This window comes from Cervus elaphus, chromosome 20 (genome assembly GCF_910594005.1).
Source record: "Cervus elaphus chromosome 20, mCerEla1.1, whole genome shotgun sequence".
NCBI lineage: Eukaryota > Metazoa > Chordata > Mammalia > Artiodactyla > Cervidae > Cervus > Cervus elaphus.
In genome coordinates this window covers 137,603,066-137,628,368 of record NC_057834.1, presented here as the reverse complement: position 1 = coordinate 137,628,368, position 25,303 = coordinate 137,603,066, and the positions used below count along the sequence as shown (strand labels likewise).

Here is a 25,303-nt window from a genome sequence, read left to right as displayed (position 1 = left end):
ACACGGACGCTTCCCTTCACGCGCTGCCCAGGAAAGGAAGTGCCATAAAAAGGACCGAGGTCGTGGCTGGCCTCCTTTTGAATCTGGAAACCTCATCCCTGCTCTCCCCTCGAGGGAGGAAACAGTTCGGGTTGGAGGAGTGGGAAGGGGGCGTCTGTAGTCGGGGAGAGAAGCCTGCAGGTCGGCTGTGGGCCGAAGTCCCCGCGCGCTCCCCCCTCTGCTGCCTTCCCAATCTGCCGGAACACTTAAGCAGACCTTTTGGGAAGGACTTTCTGGCACAAAATAATAGTCATTGGTTTAGCTAAAAGCCAGAGCAAAATAAGAATGGGGAAGCACAAGTCCAATTTCTCAGTTATTAATTTTACGAACTACATGGGGTTGCAGTTGTTCCCTGCATCAACCTTCCTTTGTCACGGATGAATGTAAACAGACAGAACTTCATTGGTGATTCTGGTCAAAATATTTAAACAGAAAAGTTTATGAGCAAAAGAGCTGCTTTTATTGTTCGGTTCTGTTACAACCAGCCCCTTGAGTTTTCCCTCCAGCTTATTTCAGCTGGAAGGCAGTCTTCTGTTCATTCTCTAATCTCTGCAACCCAATTAACGTGCAACATTGGATGAAACATTATTGCATCCTGTGTTTTTCTGATTATAAAAGGAATTCGTGTTTCTTTTGCTTCTGGGATGAAGCAAACCTACTTTTCCCTAAGCACAACTAAAAACCCTGAACATTATATGTAAAACAAACATAAAACACTCTGAGGGCTGGAGAGAAGGTGGTGGACCAGGGTCCCAGAGACAGCACAATAGGGTATGTTTAGCTTCTCTTTTGCCTTGTATATTCTAGACTTGGATATGAACAAGGCTGCAACCCAGAACTCTCAATGGGCAAACACCCCAAGAAAACAACAAAAATCTGTTCTCTGTAGCCAAAGGATCAGAAAAGAGGCAGCCTGACCAGACAGAAAACATTTAGAGAATGACTGCTCTGCTGTAGCCAAATACCATAGAGAAAACTGTGCCCCCCTCTTCACCCACAACAGCAAAGACTTTTTTGCCAGGGAACTCAGACCTCTACTTCTACCAGGCAGTAACAAGGCAGGACCCCCTCCTCCACCAGAGCAGTTCACAGGCTTCAGATGAAAAGCACTCATCATACCAAGAAACAGAAAGATCTCAAACTGCGTGAGAAAAAAAAACAAAAACAATAGCTGTCAACAGTGAGCTGGCAGATATTAGAATTGTCTGACAAGGATGTTAAAAGCCACCATAATAAACATGCTTCAAGAAGCAATTACAAATATGATTGAAACAAATGAAAAAATTGAAATGAAACAAATGAAAGTCCCAGCAAAGAAAGTCTCAACTAAGAAATAAAATATATTTTAGTGGAAAATTAAGAACTAAAAAGTTTAATAACTGAAATAAAAAGTTCAGTTGAGAAGCTCAACAGGAGAATGAAGAAGACAGAGGAAAGACTCAGTGAAGCAGGAGACAGAACAGCAGACATCATCCAAACTGAATACTGAGGGAAGATGTTCTGGAAAAAAATGATAAAATCTCAGAGACCTGTGGGAATATAATGAGATCAAATGCTTACGTCATCAGAGTTCCAGGAGGAGAGGAGAAAGAGGAATGTGTTGAAACATATTCAAATATATAATGGTTGAAAACTTCATCAATTTAGCAAAAGACATAAACCTCTAGATTCAAGAAGCTGAGCAAACACCAAACAAGATAAACCCAAAGAAATCTGTGCCAAGATACATTATCATTACATATCTGAAAACTCAAAACTCAAGACAAAAAAAGAGATCTTGAAATCATCTAGAGAAAAACATCTTACAGTAGAGAATACACAACTAGAGTGACAGCAGATTTCTCATAAGGAACCAAGGAGTCCAGAAAAAAGTAGCACAATATTTTTCACATGTCAAAACAAAAGCTGTGCCCAGAATGCCGTATCCACAGGAAATAGCCTCCAGAAATGAAGGCAGAAATCAAGACATTCTCAGACAAATGAGTATTAACAGAATTTGTTACCAGCACACTTGCCTTAAGGAATAACTAAGAAAATTCTCTAAACATAAAGGAAACAACAAAAGAAGGAAATTGGGGGTGTCAGAAAGGAAGAAAAAGATACAGAGAATTACAATAGGCTTTTCTTCTCCATTTGAGTTTTCCAGATTATTGATAAACAAAATTATACCACCATGCAATGTAGTTCTAAATGTATTTTAGGAGAACTATTTAAAACACTGATATTATACATGTGCTTAGTCGTGTCTGATTCTTCGCAGCCCCATTGATGGTAACCTGCCAGGCTCCTCTGCCCATGGAATTTTCTAGGCAAAAATACTGGAGTGGGTTACCATTTCATACTAAAGGGGATCTTCCTGACCCAGGGATCAAACTTGCGTCTCCTGCACTGGCAGGAGGATTCTTTACCACTGAGCCACCAGGGAAGCCCGATATTATCCATGGGGGATAGTCAAGGGATGTAAAGAAAAGTGAGGTTTCTATATTTAGCAGGGAGGGATCTGGTCAACCCGACCTGCAGAGTTGCATCCGGTACAGCAGTGCCCTCACCCGCACTGTACAAGGGACCACACAGAGGGGCTCATCCAGCCCCCCTCCACGAGGGAGCAGCCCACACTGCTGGGCCAAGGGCTGTCCTTCCTGCCGCCTCTTGCAAGCAGATGGGAAACCATGTGCCTCTGGCTGAACGCCACCTGGGAGACATGGGACTGGGGTGACCAGCCGCTGCCCAGACAGCACAGCTCTCAGAGCTGCCCACACATCTCCTCAGGCTTGCTCCCACAAGAAAGCAGACAGTTTCAACCTCCAGGGGCGGCTGGAGGGTTTGAGACACTGGAGAACGTCCCCCAGGGCACAGCATCAGGTGCGAGAACGTGGTGGCGGGGCTTCAAAACGGCTGCCGCCCAGCCGCTTGCGCCCAAAGCCACGGTCAGAAGCTTGGAGGGCAAGTCCCATTCCTTCTCCATCCACCCATCATCCTTCCTTTTTTCCTTCCTGACCCTCGGGCCTCCTGCTTCTGCAGAGGAGCAGAGGCCCTGTGCTCGGCACCCACACCATGCGCATCTGTCCCTCCGTCCATCCGTCCCTCTGTCCATCCGGGAGGGGGTCTGACTGCTCAGATGGGCGGCACCCCTAGGGCAGAAGACTTCCTCGTTCCAAAGTCCTTCTCTAAAAGGCTGCTGGCCACTGCCGTGCTTTTCCTTTGAGAGGAAAGCAGAACAGTTCTAAAAGCTGCCTCTAGGGGACAGGCCCCGCCAAGGGGGAGTCAATTCAAGTGGAAATTAATGTTCTCTTGAAAACCATGAGTAACGTTGCAGGGTCGCCAGGGCCTGATGAGGCTTGTGATGGAGCCATGTGGGCCCAGCCTCAGTCCTCCCTCCACCCTGGACTTCGTGAGGGTGGGGACGGGGGGCTCAGGCAGGAACCGCGGGCGGGAACCATGGAGGGTAGGGGGAAGACAGCGAGGAGGAAGAGTCTGTGAAACTGGAGACTGACAGAAGGGGCTCACACACTTGAAGTCTGATCAAAGAGCGAGGGCAGCCTCGCTGCTTTGGAATAAACTGTAAACACATTACGGGAATGTGGACACACCTTAGGCCTGCGGCCACAGAGGCTGAAAACGAGGCTCATTAGAAGCAGCTTTGGGAACAACGCAGAATGTGTGGTCAAGGCACATGCAGGGTGCAGCCTGGAGAGGCCAGGCTGGCGGGGCCCAAGGGGCATCTGTGCCATCCAAAGGCTGACTCTGAACATGCCCAGGATGCTAGGGTTAAACCTGAACCCTGAACCATGACCTTTCACCACCGTCTGCCTGCTCTCCCCACTCCCAATCGTTCAGATTTTTCTGGACAAACCCGCTCCTCTTGAGGTCCACAGGCCTCAGGACATGTCACCTGGTAGCCAGAATCCCCGTGTCACCGGTGGAGCCCCTCCCCGGGGCCCACAGGCCAGCCCCTTCCTTCCACAAGCCACCCTGCTGTCTCTCTTCGGCCACCAGCTGAAAGTCCCAGAGCAGGTCCTATTCCCGGACACAGTGGTTGCTGCTCAGTGGGGTCTCAGAGATGCTCCAAGAATTGCATTTCCTGGGGTTGCCATGACAACGACCACAGTTGGCACTGAAAACAACAGAAATGTATTCTCTCACCGGTCAGGAGGCCAGAATTCCAAAGCCAAGGCTTTGCAGAGCTGGCTCCTGCGGGAGGTGCTGGGGGGAGTTCATTAGAGGCCCCTCCCCAGGCTCCACAGGCTGCCAGCAGCCCTGGCGTCTCCTGCAACGGAACAAGCCAGCCTTCTCCCCTCCAAGTCTCTTCTGAGTCTCCATGTCCAAACCTCCAGCTCCTTCCTCTTTGAAGGACACCATTCTTTGGCTTTAGGGCCAACTCTGCTCCAGTAGGCCTTTGTCCTAACTGATTTCCCTCTGCAAAGGTCCTGCTTCCGAACAAGGTCACGTTCACAGGTCCCGGGGTAAGACCTTGACACACCCTTTTCAGGGGTGCAATTCAACCTGCCTCAGGAAAGGCTGAATGAGAGAAGGACAAAGGAACCAACCCCGGAAGGAGTCCATAAGGTAGACTCATAGGGCGGTGCTTGATACCTTCCTTTCCTCATCCCTCATTATCCCATCAGCCAACCACAATCAGAAGCTCTGACCTCCTTGGCAATTCTAAGACCCACTCACTTCTCTCCATCCTCCACCACTGCCCCCCCACCAGCCACCGCCATAGTCCAGACTGCCAGGATCAAAGCCGGCCTTGGGCAATAATCAAATCGCTGTCCTACGCTAGTCGTCAAGGCTGGCTCCCGTGGCCAGGATGCATGCTGCCTGCTAAGTCGCTTCAGTCGTGTCCAACTCTTTGTGACCCTGAGGACCATAGCCCGCCAGACTCCTCTGTCCATGGGATTCTCCAGGCAAGAATACTGGAGTGGGTTGCCATGCCCTCCTCCAAGGGATCTTCTGGTCCTGGGGGTTGAACCCACGTCTCCTATGTCTCCTGAGTTGGCAGGCAGCTTCCTTACCACTAGTGCCACAGAGTGCTCCTTTCAAAATGCAAGTCCCACCTGACTTTCCCAGCTTAAGCCAGTAGGTGGCTTCTCAAGTTCGGGGGATGATGATCAGAGTGCTCAGCAGGCCTCGCAGGCGCTCCATGGTCTCTACCTGCGCCTGGAGGGGCTGAGGGGAGGCAGCCAGCCCGGCTGCAAGGAGGAAGGGGAGAACGAGATAACTGGGTGCCCTTCCACCCCAGGAGTCTGCGTAAGCTCCCCACTTCCTCTGTGTTCAGACCTGCCTGTCACTGATGAAATGTTAATCAGTCAACCTAAGAAAGAACTGGAGAATTGTATTTGAGCCAAACTTGAGGGTTATAAACTGGGCAAGAGCATCTCGGAAAGCTCTGAGAACAGACAGGCCGATTAGAAATCAAGACACAGCTGGAGACAGAGGGCTGTACATCAAATGACCGACTACTGGCAGCTCACGTGGTCCAGGTCTAGACGTCACCCCGGTGGTCACGTGACTCCTCCAGATCAGGAAGGAGTGCTACCGTTTAAGGAGTTATCTTGTTGATCTGGGAGAAGGCTGCTCTTTATGGTTGAGCGGGTGTTCCTGCCCACAGGGAGGTTCGGTCCATGCAGTAATGCAGACACACGATACACCTTGAGGGCCGCGAGGGGGCCGAAGGGCAGAGAAGAATTTTTGTTTGAAATTTTTCTTGCCTTGCCAGAAAATATGAATTTTATTTCGCACCCTTCTCCTAGTAAGGGCTTCCCTACTAGCTCAGATGGTAAAGCATCCACTTGCGATGCAGGAGACCCGGGTTCAATCCCTGGGTCAGGAAGGTCCCCTGGAGAAAGAAATGGCAACCCACTCTAGTATTCTTGCCTGGAGAATCCCATGGACAGAGGAGCCTGGCAGGCTGCAGTCCTTGGGGTCACAAAAAGCCGGACACGACTGAGCAACTAACACACACTTCCAGAAAACTCCCTGAGATCAGATTTCTGCTAAAGTGTGGCTTCCTATGGGGGCCCCTTTCACACACACACACACACACGCACACACACTCAGCCCTGATGCCTGATTAAGCCGTACTTCTTTCTGTGCATCCCTTGCTCGGCTTCATTTAACCCCTCAAATAAGCCTAAGCAGTGGACAACACACCTGCAGGCAAAGAGACGCAGGCTGAGCTCACAGGGCTGAGGACAAGCCCCTCCCGCTGAAGGGACAGGAGACTCCGTTCACATCTCACTAAGGGAGGGGGAAACCTATCAGGAGGGCGCCTTACCTGGAAAACGATGCTGCTGAGAACAAGCAGAGCAGTAAGATGCTGTGAGAGCAGCTCCCTCTCCTAAACGCCTCTCCTCCTGCACCGTCTTCCTCTCCCCGCTGAGCTCCTCCGGCCCTGCTTTCGGTAGCTGACCCGTCTCCCTTTAAATTCTTCCCAAGGAAACAGCCTGAACAGACGTTCCCACAAATTTGAAAATTCTCTGCAATAAATATGTCACGGGTGAAATAAGACAATGCATTTTCTCAGCCCTACATCAGGTCAAATTACATATCAAAGAACAATAAACTCAGGATAAAAGCCCCATTTAACTTGCTGGAAACTTGGCTGTGGCCTGGATTAAATGCAGCAGGTGGTGGAGCTGAGGCGGTCACTCTTCAAGGGTCTTCATACCTGGGCCCAACTCTTCTAGGCCTGAGCCCTAACCCGCTCCCCTCCCCACACCTCAGGCCCCTGCCAGAGGGGTCCGAGCCCTGGAGAGGCTCTGATGAACTGGGGGGTGTGCATGGGCCAAGTCATTTCAGTCGTGTCCCACTGTTTGCAAATGCCATGGACTGTAGGGCCCCAGGCTCCTCTGTTCATGGGATGCTTCAGGCAAGAATACTGGAGTGGGTTGCCGTGCCCTCCTCCGGGGGATCTTCCCGACCCAGTCTCGAACCTGCAGTCTCTTACATCTCCTGCATTCGCAGGCAGATTCTTTACCCTTAGCACCATCTGGGAACTGGGGGGTGGGGCGGGGGGAGTGGGTAATTACTGAGAAACTCTTTTCCTGCCAGAATGAAAAGGCTGTGAGCATTGTGCCTGCTTGGAGCCCCCCCAGCAGAGGACAGATCCCCTGGGGTCCGGATGTCCCTGGGGCTCTAGAAGCCATGTAGCTCTGTACAGGTACGAACAGTTCCACCTGCTGAACTGAGTGGAGGCTTGTGATCACAAACATCCCAAACAGAGCAGCTCTGCCCACAACAGCCCAGATGCCCTGGGAAGTGGGCAGCATCCCGGCTGGTCTCACATGTCTCCTCCCCCACCTCCCCAGGATCCGGTGAGGGACCAGCCCTCTGCCCCGCCCCTTTTCTCTCCTCAGGGCGGCGGCACTCACTCCTGCATCCCATGATGGCTCTTTGCTTAACCTGCTCATTTTGCAGAAAAGATTCAAAGGTTTCTCTCCCTAAAGTACTGAAAAGTCCTCCTTTCATCCCAACACCAGTTTGCACTTTCTTCTTCCCTGGATGAAGCACTTTCTTTCCTGGACTTTTGCAATGTTAGAAGCAGGCCAGGGGACTTCCCTGGCGATGCGGTGGTTAAAACTGCGTGCTTCCAGCACAGGGGGCGCTGATTCCATCTTTATCGGGAAACTAGGATCCCACGTGCCTCGTAGTGCAGTCTAAACAGGACAGAGCTTCTCAGGGTCTGTGAAGCCCTCGGGGATGCTGCATCTTCTCCAGGCCTGCCTGGGACACAGTCAGGGCCCAGCCCTGAGGACAACGTGCAAGCTGCCCCCAGGCCACACCTCCATCCCCAGGATGCCCCACGACTGGCCAGTGAGCTGGATGGTATGTGAGTTGGCTTAGACTGGAAAATGCTAATTGTTTCTAGAGTCAAACCAGACAGATCACACAGTGATCCTGTGAACTGCTGACCCCTACGACTTCATGCTGTTTCATCACTCATGGAAACTGGATTCAAACCCTGCACAAGCTCCCCACGTGCTAACCACCAGAGTACATTCAGTTTCCCCACTTCTGTGGGCCTCCCATCATTTTATTGTTTGCCATCACTGACAAGCATGAGGAATGCCGAAGACGCTCAGAGTCAGTCACCAGAGAGAGCCCCTCCCCTTGATTTACAAATGAGGAAAGCAGGACCCAGAGCACAGATGACCTTTCTGAGACAGGAGTCCCAGGGGCCCCAGGCCTGCAGCCCCCGAAGCCCCTCCGGCAGGTTCTCTGTCCACAGGAAGACCTGCTTTAGGTCAGGTGCATCCATCTCCTTCAGCATGAAGACCATACGGGACTCAGACACTGTGACCAGCCCCAGCAGCCTCTGCTTGATGTCTTGGCTCTGCGAAGCCACTGCTTTTGTTTTTCATTTCATTTTCTGTAAAGATTATGATAACGTCCTCAAGGTCCTTCTAAGCATCAGTGATGAGGTGACACTGGGCTGAGGGCTTCCCCTGAGGTGGTTGATGAGCTACGACATAGACTTCAAGTGTTAATCGCTCAGTTGTGTTCAACTGTTTGTGACCCCAGGCTCCTCTGTCCATGGAGATTCTCCAGGCAAGAATACTGGAGTGGGGATTTTCCCAACCCAAGGATTGAAACCGTGTCTCCTGCGTTGCAGGCAGACTCTTCACCATGTAAGCTGCCAGGGAAGCCCTATAGTCTAAAGGAAATCAGCAGGGAATTCCCTGGCAATCCAGTGGTTAGGCCTTGGTGCTTTCCCTGCTGAGGGCCTGGGTTCAATTGCTGGCCAGGGAACTAAAATCCCAGCATGCCTGCCTCCCCCCAAAAAGGAAATCAGCTTACACACCATTCCAGGCACGGTCAGAGGAGGCCTCATGCAGAGCCAGGACTTTCACCACTGCCCAGTGGTTACGGGGCAGCCACCCTGCCCCTACAGGGTCCCAGGGGAGGCATCCCCCCCCAGCCCCCATGGAGTCAACGGGGCCCAAGAGCGGTACCCAGACCTCAGTCCCACCTGGTAGGAATAAGGCCACACTCCCTTCTCCCAGTGACAAGGTGGCAGAGGGTGCCTGCTTAAATAGGTTTTAATAAAATCCTGAATACTTAAAATGTCTGGAATACAACTGAAAATCACTAATCACATTGAGGAAATCTCAACTTGAATGAGGAAAGACGGTCAACAGATGCCAGCACCAAGATGACACATGTGCTGGAATTATCTGACAAAGCTCTTTTTTAAAAATTTTATTTATTTACTTGGCTATGCTGGGTCTTAGTTGTGGCATGTGGGATCTTAATCATGGCATGCAAATTCTTTAGTTGCAGCATGTGAACTCTTTGTTGCAACATACAGCATCTAATTCCCTGATCAGGGATCAAACCCTGGCCCCATACAGTGGAAGCACAGATTCTTAGCCACAGGGCAGTTCCCTGAAAAGACTTTTAAAGCAACCATCATAACAATGCTTAAACAAGGAACCATAAATACACTGGAAAGAAATTTAAAAACAAAAGCCTCAGCAAATAAACAGAAGATATGAAGAAGAAGCTAATGAAAATTTTAGAACCGAATAATATAATAACCAAAGCTTGAGGGTCTTGGGGGGTTTTTTTGGAACTCACTAGATGGCTTCACAGCAGACTAGAGAAGGCAGAGGACATAACTGGTGAACTAGAAGAGAGAACAACAGAAATTAGCTATCTCAACAACAGGAAAAAATACTTAAAAAATTAAAACAGCAGAGCCTCAGGGGTCTGTGGGAATTATTAATGAAAGATGCCACAATCGCATCATCAGAGACCTGGAAAGAGGGGCAGACTGAGAAATCCTCAAAGACGTAACGGCTGAAATTTTCCCAAATTTGGCAAAATACACAAACCTACAGATTCAAGAAGCTAAGCAAGCACCAAAGAGGATAAATCCAAAGAAACCTGCACCAGAACATGTAACCTCTATGAGAAAAGCAATCTGAAAGACATGGTTTCTCATCAGAAACTGCAGAAGCCAGCTCTTCACAAAGACAGCACCAATCTTGAAGAAGGAAGCCCCTGCCCCTCCCAAAGCCCAAGCCAAGGCCTTGAAGGCAAAGAAAGCAGTGCTGAAAGGCGTCCACAGCCACAAAAAAGAGAAGATCCAGGCATCACCTTCCATTGGCCAAAAACACTGCGACTCAGGAGGCAGCCCAAACCCTGGGAGGAGCACTCCCTGGGAGGAGCACTCCCAGGAGTAACAAGCTTGACCAGGATGCCGTCATCAAGTTCCCCCATCACCACCAACTCAGCCACGAGGAAAACAGAAGAAACCAGCACACTGGTGTTCATTGCGGATGTCAAGGCCAGCAAGCAACAAGTTAAACACGCTGTGAAGAAGCTCTATGACACTGATGTGGCTAAGGTCAACACCCTGATCAGGCTGATGGAGAGAAGAGGCATCTGTTCGGCTGGCTCCTGACTACGGTGCTTTGGATGTTGCCAACAAAATTGGGATCATCTAAACTGAGTCCAGCTGGCTAATTCCAGATATGAAAGTTCTCACTATATAAAATAAATAAATAAAAAGAACTGCAGAGGCCATAAGGAAGTGGGACAGTATTTGTCAGGCACTGAACAGAACCATCAGTGCAAATGCCCTTCAGAAATGAAACAGGATCCAAGACATTCTCAGATGAAGGAAAACTATGAGGATCTGTCGACAGCAGAGCTGCCCTGAAGAATGACTGAAGGAAGCACTTGAAATGGAAAGGAAATGATAAAAGAAGGGTATCGAAACAACACAAAAAGTAAATCTGTAAGTAAATACACCAGGTCAGGCTTTAGGAAAATATTTTGCTAAATATTCATATTTTTTCAGGCTTTTTCAATGGTTACCATTATCAGAGGCATGGATGGTGAGCACCTGGGAAATAACTGATGCTTTTCTTATTTTTTAAAGCTAATTTAGAAGAGTTTCATTCAATTTTCATAAATTAAAAACAATGTATCTCTGGCTACTTTGTTTGCTTCTCAAAATACTCCCCATTCCTATCTATAGATCAGATTTCCCACTGACAGAATTACATATTTGTAAAAGCTTTAATTTTATCCCCAAGTTCATTCCAAATAGAATTGCCATATTTAACAAATAAAAATATGCGGTGCCCAGTTAAATTTAATTATTACATGGGACACAGTTACAAACTATTCCTTGCTTATCTGAAATTCAAATGCAACTAGGCATCCTGTACTGTCTGGCAACCCTATAGGGTTTAAATCACTAGCGTCTATAGGATAGGAGCTCTTCCTGGCAGGAAAACAACCCTCCAGGGTGCAGAGCATGGGGGACTGGGGGAGGCCACCACTTAGCTGGGAGGGAAGAGAAGGCATCCCGGCAGAAGTGGTACTGCCCCCCAAGAAGGTTTCCAGCACCGCTTGTGGGAAGGAGCTGGCATGTGGTGGGTGGGAGGCAGGGAAGAAGTGGCTCCGGGTACCTAGGGGGTGGGGGTGGGGGCGGCGGGGCCAGGAAAGAACTGGAGATGATGCCATTTACACCCGCCTGCAATGCAGGAGACCCCGGTTCAATCCCTGGGTCGGGAAGATCCCCTGGAGAAGGGATAGGCTACCCACTCCAGTATTTCTGGGCTTCCCTTGTGACTCAGCTGGTAAAGAATCCACCTGCAATGCAGGAGACCTGGGTTCCATCCCTGGGTTGGGAAGATCCCCTGGAGGAGGGAACAGCTACCCACTCCTGTATTCTGGCCTGGAGAATTCCATGGACTGTATAGGCCATGGGGTCTCAAAGAGTTGGACATGACTGAGCAACTTGCACTTTCACTTTCACACGGGCAGGTGGGAGGTGAAGCCACCTTCAGGGAAGCTCCTTCCAGCAGTGTGGGAGGACGGAGTGGAGCAGACAGGAGGTAGGACAGGCGTGAGGATGCTGTCCCAGCTGGCATAGGAGCACCCAGGCAATGGACGTGGTGAGGATGGAAGGGAAGAATTGGGGCAGGAGGTGGTGCAAGGCACCAAGGAGCCCCCACCCACCTCCCCACTCAAGCCTGGTTCAGCAGAATCTCTCTTGCACAGCATTCTCTGAGTCCCTGCCCTGGACCTGGTGGTGGGGACCGTCCCTGAGTTGCCATAGCAACAAAGGGGGAGGCGGGAGATAGCTGAAGTTGGCAATGCAGCTCCACCAAGCTGTTCAAGGTCTGTCCTCAAGTCGCCCACCCTGGCTGTTACATGCACGTTAAGTGTGGTTTCATCTCGCACACCTGGAATTCCGTTTGGGTTTTATAGGCCTGGAAACTCGAGCTCTCTGGGGCCCTGGGCCCCTCCATGCTCTGGAGCCGCCCTCGAACCCACTGCTCACCACAGCTTGGCTCTCATTCCTTCTGAAACCGTATGGATATGGCATTTGGATTAAGTGCACATTTTCCAGCCCCCCCTCCCCAGGGCTGCTGGTCAAGAAGCCAGACACCCCAGAGAGGAGACCCTGGGGGGAGGCGGAGCCTGGAGACCCACCGCTGCACGCAAGGGTCTTAGCAACCGGCTCTCCAGGGGCTCTTTCAATCCACAACATGCTTTCACTTTTGTGGAAAGACATCACTTGCCAGCATCTATGAAGCACCTACTGGAAGCCAGCCGTGTACGAGGGGCCAAGGACACACAGCCAATGAAGGGGCCGCCTCTTCAGAACAAAGGGCACTGGTTTCCCGAGAAAACCCCGGTTACTGTTCCAGCTCATTTCCCCCCACCTTAATCCCATTTGCAAAGTCCTTTCTGCCCCTCGCTGCTGGCTCAGATGGTAAAGAATCTGCCTGCAATGTAGGAGACCTGGGTTCAATCCCTGGGTCGGAAAAATCCCCTGGAGAAGGAAATGGCAACCCACTCCAGTACTCTTGCCTGGAGAATCCCATGGACAGAGGAGCCTGGCGGGCTGCAGTCCTTGGGATGGCAAGGAGTCAGACATGACTGACACACTAACACTTTTCTGCCCCTCAAGGTATCATATTCACAGGCTCCAGGGACGAGAGCACAGACATCTGAGGAAAGCCGTTATTCTGGCCGTCACAACATAATAGAGAGAATTCTCAATGAAAACTTCAACATAAACAGTAACTGGTAAACTACAAGAACTCTGAAGCCCAGACACACTGCACCCTGTTGCCACTGGCAGCCCTGGGAGGTAACACAACCTTGTTCTGCAGGCCTGTGAAGCCTGCAGGATGTGACCACTGAGCTCCCGAGAAGGTCTCCGAGAAGCCCACCGTCTATCACTCCCTTCAGACTGTGAAACGAATGCAATCAATGCCAGCTCCCTGGACTTTTTATGAACCTCTCCGGCGTGTTTCCTGAGGCTGCCAGGAGACCCAAGGGCACATGTTGAGAAACATCGTCCTGTGGGGCAAGACCTAAGCTCATCTCCACACATGCTCTCTGGGGCTCCATCCGCTTTCACTCCAGTGCCCCTGCCCCTGGGGGGCACCCCAGCCATTCTGGATCTGCAGAATCTCCTGACGGCCACCTCCCTCCTCCTGGGACACCAGGCCCTTCCCGTTGCCCCTGAACACACGCCAGCAGGCCTCCAGGCTCTGCCCAGGCCACGCTTCATCCCATGCACGACAGACCCTCATCCTGGGGTGCCAAGGGCATTTAGGGGCCTGTGTGGGCCATCTGAAGGTGTCAGGGGGTGGTCAGCATCAGGGGACTGTGGTATGCAGAGGGGCAGGGGTGCAAACAGCATGGGGGGCAGAGCGGGGTGGCGTGCCATGCCCAGGGGAGATGGCCTTTCTCTCCTCAGCTGTGATGGGCAGGAGATGGCGCTGGGGGCCGACATGGAGGGCTTGGCAACCACCCCCCAAACCAGAGCACCCACCAGGGGCTGCAGTCAGAGCTGGAGAAACGGCTTCACGGGAAACTTACGGGGCTTTTACTTTAAAGTAATTTGCAGTGTGTACTATCGCGGTCTTCTGATCAGGCACTGGCAGAGTTGTGTGGTTTATTTTTCTTCTTCTTGATGGAATACAATGTGTGTGGTTTTAACAGCCCTACTGTGAGATAAAGCGACACACAGTAAACCGCACACACTGAAAGTGCACCAATCCGTACCCTTTGGCCTCCACGTCCCCCTGGGCTGCCCTCACCAGGTTCAAGGCAGGGAACAGGGCCATACGCCCTGGGAGTGCCTCACGCCCCCTGGTGACCCCTCTTCTGCACCGCTTCACTGCCCCACACCAGGTGACGCTGGGCAGCTTTCCGTCACTATAGTTGGCGTTGTTTAAATTCTATCAAAGTGGAATCCTGGAATATGCAGCCTTTTGTGTCTGGCTCCTCTCACCAAGCACATTTCCAGGGTTCACGTCGCTGCAGTAGCGCTAGTCTGAGCCCCTTTAATCACGGGGCCATTCTCCTTCATATTTGTGCATCATGGTTTACCTCCTCTCAATAGATACTGGGATCTTACCAATTAGAGAAAGTCGCTCAGTCGTGTCCGACTCTTTACAACCCCATGGACTATACAGTCCATGGAATTCTCCAGGCCAGAATACTGGAGTGGGTAGCTTTTCCCTTCTCCAGGGGATCTTCCCAACCCAGGGATCGAAACCAGGTCTCCCACATTGCAGATGGATTCTTTACCAGCCAAGCCACAAGGGAAGCCTTTACTAATTAGAGATTTATAAATAAATATGAATATGTGAATACAAGTCTTTGTGTGGACAAATGTTTTCATCTCTTTGGGGCAAACCCCTGGGAATGGAATCGCTGGGTGCTATGGTCAGAGGATACCATAGGTAAGTTTACCTTTTTAGAAGCTGCTGCACTGTTTTGCAAAGTGCTAGGGCTAGTACTTGGACGCAATCTCAAAAACGACAGAATGATCTCTGTTCATTTCCAAGGGTTAGAACCGTGAACTTCCAGATGTTCAAGCTGGTTTTGGAAAAGGCAGAGGAACCAGAGATCAAATTGCCAACATCCGCTAGATCATCAAAAAAGCAAGAGAGTTCCAGAAAAACATCTATTTCTGCTTTATTGACTATGCCAAAGCCTTTGAATGTTTGGATCACAAAAAACTGTGGAGAATTCTGAAAGAGATGGGAATACCAGACCACCTGACCTGCCTCTTGAGAAACCTGTATTAAGGTTAGGAAGCAACAGTTAGAACTGGACATGGAACAACAGACTGGTTCCAAATAGGAAAAGGAGTACATCAAGACTGTATACTATCACCCTGCTTATTCAACTTATATGCAGAGTACATCACGAGAAACACTGGGCTGGAGGAAGCACAAGTTGGAATCAAGATTGCCGGGAGAAATATCAATAACCTCAGATATGCAGATGACACCACCCTTATGGCAGAAAGTGAAGAAGAACTAAAGAGCCTCCTGATGAAAGTGAAAGAGGAGAGTGAAAAAGCTGGCTTAAAACTCAACATTCAGAAAACTAAGATAATGGCATCCGGTCCCATCACTTCATGGCAAATAGATGGAGAAACAGTGGAAACAGTGGCAGACTTTGTTTTTCTGGGCTCCAAAATCACTGTGGATGGTGATTGCAGCCATGAAATTAAAAGACGCTTGCTCCTTGGAAGGAAAGTTATGACCAACCTAGACAGCATATTAAAAACCAGAGACATTAATTTGCCAACAAAGGTCTGCCTAGTCAAGGCTATGGTTTTTCCAGTGGTCACGTATGGGTGTGAGAGTTGGACAGTGAAGAAAGCTGAGCACTAAAGAATTGATGCTTTTGAACTGTGATGTTGGAGGAGACTCTTGAGAGTCCCTTGGACTGCAAGGAATCCAACCAGTCCATCCTAAAGGAAAACAGTCCTGGGTGTTGATTGGAAGGACTGATGCTGAAGCTGAAACTCCAATACTTTGGCCACCTCATGCTAAGAGTTGACTCATTGGAAAAGACCCTGATGCTGGGAGGGATTGGGGGCAGGAGGAGAAGGGGATGACAGAGGATGAGATGGTTGGATGGCATCACTGACTCGATGGACATGGGTTTGGGTGGACTCAGGGAGTTGGTGATGGACAGGGAGGCCTGGCGTGCTGCGGTTCATGGGGTCACAAAGAGTCAGACACGACTGAGCAACTGAACTGACTGAGGGCCGTTTCACGTTCCCACCAACAGTGAGGGCTCTGTGCTTTCTGCCGACCGGTCAGGTGTGGGCTCCCACTGTGGTTTCCACCTGCATGTTTCCCTGATCACCACTGAAGGGGAACAGTCTTCATGTGTCCACTGGCCTTTTGCATTTCCTCTCGTATGAAGTTCCTGTTCAGATCTTTTCTATTTGGTTATCAGTCATTCCTTCTTATTGGTTTGTATAAATTATTTACTTATTCTAGATATAAGACCTTTGTCTCATCCCAAGTATATCCTCCCACTTACTGCTTTGTCTATCATTCAATTTATAGTGTCTTTTGAAGAACAGAAATTCATTTTAATGCAGATTAATTTGTCAGTCTCTTGCTCTGTGGTTTATAATTTGTGCCTTTTTTAAGACCCTGAGGTCATGAAGATTATCCTTTTTATTTGCATGTTTTAGCCTTTCTCCTATCTATCAATAATGCAACTGGAATTGACTTTTTAGTATGGTGAAACATGGAGATTCATTTGTGCATGTGTGTGTGTGAATATGGATCCCCATTGTTCCAACACTATCATTCAGTAGACCATCTCTCCCACTACTCTGCACTGTCCGTTTCACCGTAAATCAAGCACAAACATGTGTACGTTGATCCATCCCTGGGCTCTCTGATCTGGCCCAGTGGTCCTCTTGTCTCCCTGCCTACACAACTCCACTCTCTCTTCAGCTTGATGCTAAGTCTTGATATCTGGGAGAGCATGACCTCTCAGGAAGTCCTTTTCCTTCCAGAACCTGTTGACTTTTATGCTTCCTCCTTTTATGCTGCCGTGTGATTATCAGAACTGTCTTTCAAATTCAAAAAGAAACCACTAAGGATTTTCATTAGGATTGTGTAAATCTATATAGGTCAATGTGGAGAAATTTGACATACTTTATACTCTCTTTGTGTCTTCTCTGAATATTTCCCAAAGTTTTCTTACGTGTCTTGTTACACATATTCCTAGGTACTTGATTTCTATGCCATTGTAAATTGAACTTTTTAAGCCATTGTAAATTGAACTTTTTAAGTCTTAATTTCTAATTTTCTGGTTTTGGTGCACAGGATGCAATTGGCCTTCTAGTTGATTATGTATATTCAACAACCTTATAAGCTTTCTTATTAATCTAAAAATGTAACTGTAAATGTTTTTGGATTTGCTACACCTATTGTCAAATAACGAGTTCTGCTTTCACCTTTCCAATTCTATCATTTGTTTTCCTTTGTTTGACTGCTAATTGCCTCAGTGGACCCAATTCAAAAGCCCGGCTCCAGGTGCCTTCCTTCCTCTTGGTTCCCCAGGTGCTTAACAGGACCGCTGTAAACCCAGGAGCTCAACCCCGCAGTGAGCCTGAGATGGAGCTCAATGTGCCCCTGCAAGTAGCTTCTAGTGGGTTCAAGGGCACCCCCTAGAGGGTTTCTCAGCAGCTCTCCAGCAAGCCCAGTCATGCCCCAGAAGGCTCCTAAGCAAAGTGGACAGCACCTCCCTCCACCAGCTTGCCAGCTTCCAGATGAATCATGCAGGCATCCCAAGTTCGGGGAAAGGGAGTGCTGGCGATGGAAGTTCCCACCTTCTGACAGCTCAGAGCTCTGGCCTATCAGTCTTGGACCAACGAGCATGGGCCACGGCTGGTCTAGATCAACCCTGCCAACTTTTCTGCCATCTGTTGAGTTAAAACAATGCCGTCTCCAACAAAGTCTCGATCCAGCCTCAGGGAGGGCTCCCCCCCCCCCGCCCGCTTCCCTCTCTGTTCCGTCCTTGGGTGCTCTCCCGGGAGGTATCTTAGAATCTTCTTTCTTCCCCCTGGAAATAATTAATGATCCTTCCTGGCTCAAATCATTGTGTGGTTCCTGTCTGCTAGACTGGACCCTGATACAGAACTGGTGCCAGGAGTGGTGGCAGGAGATAGACTGGCAGAGACGAGACCTGCGGATTGACCTGCTGTGATTTTCAGCTCTAGCAGTGTTGAGCTCACTGTCAGTGGGAAACAGAATGCCCACAGGCACTGGCGCCAGTTAATCAAGCCGTGGTCTTGGGTTGTTCGTGAAGTACTGACAGAAGCAGGGGGCTCGGAGCCCCTGTGACAGCTGAAGCTCTCTTTTCTTCCTAAATGGTAGTAACGATGACTACAGGGGGTACAGTCTGGAACAGAGCCTCCAGGGCACAAGAGTGTACACGGAGAAAAATTAACAAGTCATGGAGACTCAACTTCCAGGACAAGCAACAGTGAGGACCAGAATACTTCAATTCTCAAAATGATCTCTTTTCTTGCAGTCACAGGGCTGATAACTCTAAAAATAATACAGAAAAGTTCATTATGTTGCTTGTGAACAACAGCTGGATTCAGTCTCACCAGTGTCTCAAGGGAAAATCAGACATTGACTGGGAAAGTGTGGGAGCATGAAGCTGGGAATGGGGACCTTTGGCTGGACCCAGGAAAACTGAACATCTTAAGCCCAACAGTTGTCCTTAGCCTCCCTCACCAGGAGAAGTCATTTGTCCATTACGTCTTAAAAGATTCTTCTTCCTTTGTTTGTAAAACCTTGCCAAGGGTAGATGCCTTGAAAGGGGCCTTGTGGGTCTCAAGACCCACAGCCACCGCTCTGTTGCCACCAGACACGTGACAGGTCAGATCACATGTTCCAGCGGGCCAGGAACACACCTGGTAACTCCAGGTAGAACAGCTTACACACCTAGAAAAGTGTTGTTGTTCAGTCACCCGGTCATGCCCGACTCTGCGACCCCATGGACTGTAGCACGCCAGGCTCCCCTGTCCTTCACCATCTCCCAGAGCTCACTCAAACTCATGTCCATTGAGTCAGTGATGCCATCTAACTGTCCCATTCTGTTGCCCCCTTCTCCTCTTGCCCTCAATCTTTCCCAGAATCAGTGTCTTTCCCAATGAGCAAGCCCTTTCTAATATACATCTTGGGAACATATATCAAAAACATGGGAAACATGTCAAGTGGACTCAGGATGTCAAACCACGGAGGGTGGAACATAACACTAGTTGAGGCCAAATTCATGGAGGATGGTGAAGTGACTAGAGTCCAGATTTAGGGCACTCGAGCAGCTGGAGGTGTTTCTAAACAACATGTCTGGTTGTCTGGCAAAGTTGCTACTCAGGAACAGTCTACATTTAGCAAGACTGAGATGCCAGAGCTGCCCTGGCACAGAAAAGGGAATCCAAACACCTAGAGACACAGGACGGTTGGACTGGATACAGCCTGTGTGACCCGCACACCCATCTCCCAGCTACAGCCTTCAGGAGATCCAGGAAGACTAAGGCGCTGAGAAACATGAGGAAGAGGAGCGCTCATATCCTTGGAAAGCTTCGCAGCTGCTCTCCTCAGCAGCAGATGGGATGGGGGGTTGCTGCACCGAGATGGGCTCCCCAATTTTAACAGAGATGATGAGATTCCAGACGAGTAGAGCCCAAATGGCAGGAATTGACCCTCAAAGGCCAGGGGCGGGGGGCGGGCGGGCATGTCTGCTAAGAAAGACAACAGATGTGCACCCATAATCAAAACAGCTTGATCCACAGGGATCTGACAGCAGTTACTTGAACATGGTACCCCAAGAATCAGCTTCCCAGATGGCTCAGCAGAGAACCCACCTGCCAAAACAAGGGACTCGGGTTTGATCCCTGGGTCGGGAAGATCCCCTGAAGGAGCCCATGGCAACCCACTCCAGTATTGTTACCTGGGAAATCCCATGAATGGAAGAGCCTGGTAGGCTATAGTCCATGGGGTCACAAAGAGTCAGATATGATTTAGTGACTAAACAATAAAAAAAAAAAACCCTCAGACTATGAGCACTGGCTAATCTATAAAACAGGAAACAGTCAAACACCCGACCTAAGTCACAACTGTAATAGAGACTACCTCTCACCCAGTGCCCGGACCTAATTCAACTCACAGGCCAGACTCCCTGACTGAAGGGGAGGCTGGGGCCCCTGGAGGAAGAAGCCTGCCACGTTGCCTCGAGAACACTACATGAATCCTCTTCCAAAGCTTCCCAAATCCAAGCTCCACTGCTCGGCTGTGAGCCTGGAGCATTGCTAACTTGCCAGCTGGAACAATGTGAAGCTTGTCAGGAGTGGCTGCTGGAGGGACGCTGGGAAGGAGGGCATTTCTCTTCGTGGTTCCACTGCACTTCACTTTCTCTGATTCCCTCGGTGCTTGGTTGCCATGAGACATCAGTGGAGTTCAACTCCCAGCAGCACCCAGCAGGCAGCTTCCTGATTGGGGTCTTTAGGAATCCTAACTGGCTTCCCACCAAGTTCAACTTCCCCACAGGCAGCTTCCCAGCTCTCCCCAGGAGTCTGGCCTGCTCCCACCAGCTTCCCAACAAGTTCAGCAGAAGCCCCTGCAAGCAGCTGCCTGGCGGATTTCTTGGGCACGCCCACAGGTGGCCTCCCGCCCACCAGCCTTGGCCCAGCGGCCCAGGACCGCCCAGTGAATCTCTCTGCCCTGAACTAGGCACTCAGCCACTGCAGAAACTTTATTTACTGACAGTGAGCTTGGTCGTAGGAGAGACATGCCATCTGGAGATCATGAGAACTGCTGTACACTCTCATTTTTCAGAGCCAAAGTTACCCAAACATTTGTGAATATCCATTTAAAAGGGGCACATGCCCTCCAACTTTGGCACTCTCCCCTACTCCCTACTATCATGCCTAGTGTTTCTGCACTAGTTATGGCTCCTACACAGCCCCGCAGGCCTTACGGCCAATGACATACACCTGTCGGTTTCTGAACTTCAGGGAACATGGCTCCTAGGCAAGCACTAGGAAAAAGCTTCCCGTCAGCAGTGCTGGGGAATGCGAGACACACCCTGCATTCAAGGGACCAAACTCAGGCAGCTTTGAGAGGCACTGGGGGTGTCATACCAACCATCCCAACTCGGGGTGACCTTTCTGTCCAAAAACAATCCTGGTTAAAGACCAAAGGACTAAGCCTCAAAGCTTCAGTCATTCCCAGGAGGTCTTGGGCAGCAATACAAACCAGGCCAAAAGCAGAGAGAGTTCTCTCATTTTCTTTCCCCTCCCTCACCTGCACCCTTAATGCTGACAGCCCCCAACTCTGTTCTAAGCTCACCCTACACAGTAAGCAGAAATTCCCAGGCTCAAGGTGGCTTAAACAACAATGCCTTTATTTCCACCCCAGCAGAATAATGGGAAGCGAGAGTTCCCAGGAAGTTTAAGTCAGAAGTTGGACAGATTTATCCAGTCACCTGAGGACAACAGTGTCCCTGAAAAAAAGGAAAACCATCCCGAGAGCCAGAGAGGCCGGCTGAGGTCCTCCTGGTCTACGCAGGTCACACCCATGCCTGAACTAGTCAGGAAGGGGATACAGCCCATCCATGTGCTCAAGCTGCTAATGGGGGCCTCCAAGGACCCGAAGGATCACAGGTAACAAGTCCCTCCCGACTAGCAGAGAGGTGGTATGGCTTCTGCCACAGACACTGACAGTGAGAGAACTCTGGCAAGAGCCCCAGCGAGGTGAGCAAGTCTGACTCTGCACCTCAAAGATCCCCATGCACACAGCACTCCTTAGGAATATCCTGTGTGGGCGTCTGACAACATGAAGCTCAACATCCAGCATCTTCACAAAGGCTTTCAAAGCTGTGGCTGACACACAGCCTCTTCCGCTGAAGGAGAAGACACGTTCCCTGCATACTTCAGGCCTTTCTCTGGCACGAACTTCCTGATGCTTCACAAGGTGAGGCCTTTTGTGGAAGGTTTTCTCACATCTGCTGCTGGTTGGCCTTAATCTACGGTGAGCCTGCCAGGGGTGAATGAGGTTGGACCTACAACTTCAAACTTCCTTCCACTGGTCATACCTACCAAGCTTTTGTGCAGCACAAGTTGGACATTTGGGCAGGAGGCTTTCCTACGTTTGCTGCACTCCTAGCGCTTTTCCAGGCTGTGAACTTTCCAGTGTAAATCGGGGCACACCTTTGGAAAAAAGCTTTCATTCCATGAACTCAAAGCGGTTTTCTCTGGTATACACTTCCTGCTGCTGAATGAGCTTAGACACGTGACTGAAGGTTCTCAGATAGTTACTGCATTCATCAGGCCTTTCTGCTGTGAAGCTTCTGATGGCAAAAAAGAACGTGTATCCTTCTCTGAACGCATCCTCCCCACAGTTTGCGCTCATAAGGCTCTTCTCCAGCCTGGCTTCTCTGGTGTCAAAAAGAGGCCGGAGCTACTGCACTCACACCTGCCTCCGGTGTGGCTGCCGTGGGCTTCCCCACACCTGCTGTTCTGTCCGGGGAGTGGGGGGTGGGGGTGGTGAACGGCCCCCCCGCCCGCGGCGATCCGGGGCCGTCCTCCCCGAGCACTAAGGGTTTCTCTGACACGTGGACCCCACAGCGCTTCGCCTCGAGGCCCTCCCCTGCCCGCGTCCGCTCAGGAGCCGGGGAGGCGGAGGCCGGACCGGAGCCTCTCCCACACGCCTCCCCGCCGTAGTTCCTGCCCACGGCGGCTTCCCGGCGCTCAGCCCAGGGGCAGCCGGTCTTTCCAGCCTGGGCCGCACTTCTCACAGGCCGGGCCTGAGCGGGCTACACGCGCGGGGCAGTCCAGACCTGAGACGCTCTTACAAAACCGCCCAGCGCGGGAGCGGCCTCCCGCTCTGCTCCACACCAACCATGCCGGGGACGCAAGAGCAAGTCCCCGCCGGCCCACCTCCCCGCAGGAGGGCCCGCAGCAGGAGAAGCACTGCCCACGTCCTCAGGGAGCACGCGCCCTACAACCAGGGAACACTTCAGAACGGCCCCACCCAACTCTCAGGAACCGGACCATGGCCGTACCAAGTGAGGGCCGCGTCACCAGAGGACGGCTCAGGAAGCCCCGCCCCTACGTAGCCGCACGCACGAAAACACGCCCCTCCTGGGTCCTTCCTGGCCCGGCCCAGTCGGAAAGTTACCGGAACAGCGCAGAGAAGTGTTTCCATATGGGGCGGGGCTTCACTTTCTCTTAAAGGAGACGCGCCGAGATTTCCGCGGTAAGGACTCCAATACCGCTTCCTTCCAGTGGTGGCCGCCCGGGTGGCTGTCCCAACATCTCCTTAAATTAGAAGAGTTCTATTTTTCTGGGAATGTGTCCGTTTCCTCTGCATTTTCACATTTACTATCATAAAGTTGTTTGTAATATATCCTGTCTTTTTACGTAATTTATAAAATTGCCCTTTAAATTGTAGCTCCGTCGGTAAAGAATCTGCCTACAGTGCAGCAGACCCAGGTTCGATCCCAGGGTCGGGAAGATCCCCTGGAGAAGGGAATGGCAACCCATGCCAGTATTCTTGCCTGAAAAATCTCATGGACACAGGAGCCTGGTGGGCTGCCAGTCCATGGGGTCGAAAGAGTCGGGCAGACTGAGCAACTGAATTGAATGCCCTTTTTGCCTTCTATGGAGGTGTATCAATTTTCTTTAGAAAGAAGCAACACTGGGCTTTGTTGCTGCCCGCCATTGGTTGTAATGAATTCTGCTCTTTTTTAGCTTTCATTCATACGCACGTCCCCACCCCTCCATCCCCACCCCCCCACCCAGAGCATTTATGGTCATAGGTGGATGTTGTATGACTACGTGAACACTAATCACAGCTGAGGTGTCTAGTATTACCATGGTAACTTTTTCTTTCTTCCCCAACCTTTTCTTTTCCTTAGAGTTATGTCCCCTGGTTTCTCAGGTATTTGTCAATAAGTCACTCCGAACTCCTATCTAAATATGTTCAGAAACGACAGGTATCCTAGTAATTAGGATGTCTTCTCTGGGGTCTCAGCCCCTTGCCTCTGGCCTAAACACACAGCTGCCATCCCCAAAGCTTTCACTATGCTCCTGGATTCACCTTCCTCTTTTGTGTTGGATCCACAGTTCCTGAATATTAGGTTTTCTCCTTTCTTCGTGTACTCTTTCGTCTAGAAGAGTACATCCTCCAAGTTTCTTAAGAAAGGGTGAGTGGAACAGACATTTTCAAAAAAACTACAAGTCTTTAGCATGACTTTTGTATGTATTTCCTTCCAAATTTTGAGGATTCTGAAGGGTCTGATTCCTGTTTTGTCCGATGTCATATTTGAGGGTTCCAAAGCTATTTGGATTCCTGATAACCTGTGTCCTGATAACCTCAGTGATCAATGCAAAGAAATAGAGAAAAACAATAGAATGGGAAAAACTAGAGATTTCTTCAAGAAAATTAAAGATACCAAGGGAATGTTTCATGCAAAGATGGGCTCAATAAAGGACAGCAATGGTATGGACCTAGCAGAAGAAATTAAGAAGAGGTGGCAAGAATACACAGAAGAACTATACCAAAAAGATCTTCACGACCCAGATAATCACAGTGGTGTGTGATCACTCACCTGGAGCCGGACAACCTGGAATGAGAAGTCAAGCGGACCTCTTAGGAAGCATCACTACCAACAAAGCTAGTGGAGGTGATGGAATTCCAGGTGAGCTATTTCAAATCCTAAAAGATGATGCTGTGTAAGTGCTGCACTCAACATGCCAGCAAATTTGGAAAACTCAGCAGTGGCCACAGGACCAGAAAAGGTCAGTTCTCATTCCAATCCCAAAGAAAGGCAATGCCAAAGAATGCTCAAACTACTGCACAATTTCACTCATCTCACATGATAGCAAAGTAATGCTCAAAATTCTCCAAGCCAGGCTTCGACCGTACGTGAACTGTGAAATTGTAGATATTCAAGCTGGATTTAGAAAAGGCAGAGGAACCAGAGATCAAATTGCCAACGTCCATCGGATCATCAAAAAGCGAGAGTTCCAAAAAAACATCTACTTCTGCTTTAGTGACTATGCCAAGGCCTTTGTGTGGATCACAACAAACTGTGGAAAATTATTTGAGAGGTGGGAATACCAGACCACATGACCTGCCTCTTGAGAAACCTGTAGGCAGGTTAGGAAGCAACAGTTAGAACTGGACATGGAACAGACTGGTTCCAAATCATGAAAGAAGTATGTCAAGGCTGTATATTGTCACCCTGCTTATTTAACTTATATGCAGAGTATATTATGAGAAGTGCTGGACTGGATGAAGCACAAGCTGGAGTCAAGATTGCAGGGAGAAATATCAATAACCTCAGATATGCAGATGATACCAAACTTATGGCAGAAAAGTGAAGAATTTTGATGAAAATAAAAGAGGAGAGTGAAAAGTTGGCTTAAAACTCAACATTCAGAAAACTA

General features: G+C 49.8%; 1 pseudogene; it reads left to right on the top strand.

Moving 5' to 3' along the window:
- The first annotated feature begins 7,740 nt into the window (after positions 1-7,740).
- Positions 7,741-10,490, top strand: LOC122676836 (annotated as a pseudogene).
- The last annotated feature ends 14,813 nt before the right edge of the window (positions 10,491-25,303 follow it).